Below are 4822 nucleotides of genomic sequence, written 5' to 3' on the forward strand. Positions count from 1 at the left end.
GTAATGTAGACACATGCATTTTCTGTAAAGCTGCTTTGAGAAGTTAGTGTTCTCTAAATAAGGGCATAAAGGGCAAAAGCAGCAGCAGTGCACTGATCCTAGGCTTGGTTGACATCACCTCTTCATCTTCAAAGACAATCAACACATCCAGTGGGTTCCCTCGTGACATTTCCTCTTCCTCCTCAACAGCAATGATGGGGACTACTGCCTTCTGCACTTGCTCAGGCTCCTTTTTCTAAATGCATCAAAAAAGTGTTAGTATATGTCGCAACAAATCATAAAATTAACCCTTGTGTGGAAAGACATATTTAAATGTTCATAAATGAAAATAAAGGTGTGAAGGATCAGAGTAGTGTTTATTCAGTAGGACCTGTGCCCATTTAAAACCCTGTAGTACTCTTCAAAAACTTGTAATTTTCACAACATGTCTTCCAGAGCTGTTGGTCAACTGGATTTAATTGGGAAAAACTTTCAGGGGTGTTTTTATTAATAAAACATCCAAATAAATATAATTTAATAAATATAAATAATAAATCAACACACCTTTTATACAAAGCCAAAGCAACTTTAAGATAAGTGCAAGTGGAAATAACACAAAATACCTTTTTTTTTTTTTGGTAATCCATATTAAGAAAGCCTAATATAACTAGAACTTTCAAGACCCAACTCATATTCCTCTGAAGCATAATGACTCTGAATCAAAAGCAAACTGAAATTTAATGTTATTCATTCTGCCAATACAGTCTGAATCAAAAATGGTGGCACACTACATTACTTCAAACATCCCTGATCCTGGATATCACGATGTCAGTCATGTGGTGTGAAAGAACCACACTGTAAATAATGATACGATGAAAAAGCCACGACAACTTATGTTAAGTTACTTTAACTCATAATTATTTAAGCAATTTCAACTTTTTTTTATAAGTTATACTAGATTCAACTTGATTTTTAAAGTCAGTTTAATGTTACTGAAATTCAAGGAGCCCAATTTAGTTCAGTGAACTTAACATTTTAAGTTGTAGCTTATTGGCTCTAACCGGCCAGATCTCTGAATATGGATTCATGCGCAGGAGTCAAATTTGTACATGAATTTAATATCAGAGTCCTTTCCAAGAAAAACAAATATTCAGCAAATCTAGACATTAGACTCATGTTTAATACATAAAGACAATCGCAGTGCAACATCAAACAAGGAGACACTGGCAGACTATACAGCGAACTAAATAAATCACGGAGGAATTTCAGACGAACAACTCATAAACTTGAGGAAGCTGTCGTTGGGCTGCGCGAAGAAGCATATTCAGCGTGGATGAGGTGAGTGGATTTTTGGGAGATTATTGTTCATTTTAGCAGAATAGAGCAGAATTAGTTATGTTCTGTCATTGTTTTTCGAACTGTTTACCTTTCAAGTTTTGTATTTCTGATACGGTGGCCGCTGTGCTGTATTAGCACTGCAGATTGTAATGTAACGTTTGAGATTTGACACATATTTGTTTCTCCAGCTGTTAAACATGAGCGGTTATATTTTACCGTTAAAGTGGGTAACGTACCAGTTGGCTTTGCTGAGCAGGCTCGGCATTTTCGCGCCCACTGGAAGTTTATCTCAGTCAGGCTTTGTGCGTTTGAGTTGGTATTCGTTACTGAGTAAAGTTAAGCGTTTAAAATTATTATTATTTTTTTTTTTATCAGCCGTTCAAGCTAGGATCATATACGTAAACAGTTTTGTCAGTTTGTTCTATTCACACTAACTTAGATGAACGTATGAAACTTCTTAATATGATTTAAGAGACCACGATTCAAACAATTGTTAACCTTGTTCATTTGGGACTACTTTTTTAGAAAGACGTTTTTGTCAGCCGAACAAGCGACATGTTAAACGTTACATTCAGTTGGACGGACTGTAGGCCTAACGTTACATCTGATCCTCACAAGCTCGTTTTCTGTGCCATTTGTTATTTTATTGGCCATCGTCATATATAATGTTGTTTTACTATAGCTAATTGCTTAATAGTAACAGATTACAGGTAACAGTAAATGCATTATGTTGTATGAATCGGTCATATTTTAATCATGAACAAAAAGTCTGTAAAAGTGTTCATCTTTGGGCAAGTAACCAACAATTCCCCGTTTACCTCCCTTTGTAGGCTATGACTGAGCACATTACAGTGAGGATCACCGTCCATCTTAATTTTTTTAGGCAACTCAGGTTATTAAAAGGTTATGAGGCTGTTGTATAGGAAATGTCTTTGCTTGTGTGTGTTGTTTACAAGTACATTTAAGTTGAATTATTTATTTATTTTTTACAGGCACACGCTTGTGAGTCTGAGACTGGATGAAGGGTGAGTTTTGCATTTATGTACTAAATAAAGACTATAAACCATATCTTAAGAAGTCAATATTTGAACCACTTTCAAGTTTTTTCCCCCCATTTTTTATGTTTTTCTCTGTGAGTCTGAGACTTGATGAAGGGTAAGTTTTGCATTTATGTACTAAATAAAGACTATAAACCATATCTTAAGATAAGCCAACATTTCAACGACTTCTGATTTTTCCCCCTACATTTCTGTCATTAGATCATTAGACAGCTGAGTTCGATAGGTGTCTGGGTCATAAGGTGGAAGATGTAGGAGCGAGGAAACGATTTCGCTGCGATTGGAGATGCAGATCCACCGGTCAGTGTGGTTTGGCCTGTTAAACGGATAGTTCACCCAAAAAGGAAAATTCTGTCGTTAATTACTCACTCTCATCTCGTTTCACACCTTTAAGACATTTGTTCATCTTCAGAACACAAACAAAAATATTTTTGATGAAATACGAGGGCTTTCTGTTCCTCCATTGGCAGCAACGCAACTAAAACATTCAAGGTCCAGAACGGTAGGAAAGACATCATTAAAGTAATCCATGGGACTCATGTGCTTTAACCTCAATTTTATGAAGCAACACGAGTGCTGTTTGTCCAAAAATTTTTATTTACAATAAAATATTCAAAGCTTGTTCATGCTACAATGTTAACTCTAGCATGAACACAACATACATGCGTCATGATGCTCTTATGAGCGTGTGTGGCAGATCAATATTTATAGAAAATAAAGTGGTAAAATGTTTTTTGCACAAACAAAGCATGTGCATTGCTTCATAAAATTGAGGTTAAAGCACAGGAGTCACATGGATTACTTTAATGATGTCTTTCTACTGTTCTGGACCTTGAATGTTTTAGTTGCGTTGCTGCCAATGGAGGGTCAGAAAGCTCTCGAATTTCATCAAAAATATCCTCATTTGTGTCCTGAAGATGAACAAAGGTCTTATGGGTTTGAAATTATATGAGCGTGAGTAATTGATGACAGAATTTTCATTTTTGGTTGAACAAACCCTTTATGACATTGTAGGTGTATTTACACAGTTTTTGTTTTGTCCGTTGCCACCTCATCGCTTACATTTGTTGTCGTCAGAAAGCCAAACCTCTCTCACACCTCATCAGAAATCTACCCTGCCACTGCCGCCATCATGTTTGCTACTATTTATTAACTTGGCGAAATGTTTGCTGCTATAGTGCTTGTAAAGCACGGTCACAGTATACAGTTTCAGCAGCCCTTGGTGTTTAAAACGCAAATCTTGATTTGTTTAACATCTCAATCAACTTGCAGCACATATTTGCATCGATTTTCAACCGACTTTGAGTACATTATTACATTCCTATTACTCACAAAAGCCGCATAGGGAAACTTTAAACCAGAGGTGTCTAAAACCGGTCCTGGATGTCCACTCTTCTGCAGAATTTAGCTACAACTTACCTGGAAGTTTCTGGTATGCCTAGGAATACCTTAGTTAAATCCTTATTTCATTAAGGATGGAGCTAAACTCTGCAGGACAGTGACCCTCAGAGCAGGATTCGACACCCCTGCTTTAAAGGGGTCCTATTATGCTTTTTCACTTTTTTAGTATTAGTCTGTGTAGTGTGTATGTTTGGGCATAAAAAAGATCTAGAAAGTTACAAATCTCAAAGTCCACTCCAAAGGGAGATATTTAGTTTTTGAAAAATCCATTTTCAAGAACTACAGCAAACGGCTCGTTTGTACTACAGCGTTTGGTTTCCGGGCTTTGATAATCACAAAGCGGCTCATTAGAATTTCATTACAAATAATTCCCGCCTACAGAAATTCGAATGGTTGGGGGGTTGGGGGGTGGAGAGGGGCGCGGTTGTGGTTAGAACGCTTGGTTGAGTGAGCGCAGTATCAGCGCATCAGACGAGACGACGAAGAAGAGCAGCTGCTGTGCTGTAGCCTCAATTTTGGCAGGTCTAGAACAGCGGTTCTCATTTCCAGTCCTCGCGTACCCCCGCTCTGTACATTTTGTGTGTTTCTCTTATTGCTTCATACGTTTGTTATATTTGACTGTAAGTGCCCTGCGAAGTGGACATTACCGGATATTCCGCCATGATTCCAGTTTGAAGGGAGCGTATTGTCTGTCTCCAACTGAGAAAAGCACACACACACCAAAAATGATATATGTTTTTTATTTTCCCACTGACAAACTGTGGTGTAAAACACTGTATATTTAACACTTGCCGTTGATAACTTTGATGTAATGTCGTGTTAATTCCTCTTTGCTAGCTTATACATTAGTGTTGCCGAGCAGGTTAATCTTCAAATAATAAGATACGACAATAAATCATAAACGTTACCTGTTCTTTTTCGTGACTCTTCTTTGAGTCTCAGCTCAGCTGTGATTGGACGGGCTGACGTCACGGGACTGACTAGATAACGGGCGCGGCTTTTGAATCTTATATAATGGTGTTAAATCAAAAGGAATTGTTTAAATA

General features: G+C 37.4%; 1 long non-coding RNA gene across 1 annotated transcript; it reads left to right on the forward strand.

Moving 5' to 3' along the window:
- The first annotated feature begins 1030 nt into the window (after positions 1-1030).
- LOC107576127 (uncharacterized) lies at positions 1031-2708 on the forward strand. Its single transcript, XR_001608001.1, has 3 exons — positions 1031-1317; positions 2310-2342; positions 2577-2708. It is a non-coding gene; the product is annotated as an uncharacterized lncRNA (long non-coding RNA).
- Positions 2709-4822: the final 2114 nt, after the last annotated feature.

Source organism: Sinocyclocheilus grahami, unplaced genomic scaffold (genome assembly GCF_001515645.1).
Source record: "Sinocyclocheilus grahami isolate Dianchi unplaced genomic scaffold, SAMN03320097.WGS_v1.1 scaffold3243.1, whole genome shotgun sequence".
In the NCBI taxonomy this organism is placed as follows: Eukaryota; Metazoa; Chordata; class Actinopteri; order Cypriniformes; family Cyprinidae; genus Sinocyclocheilus; species Sinocyclocheilus grahami.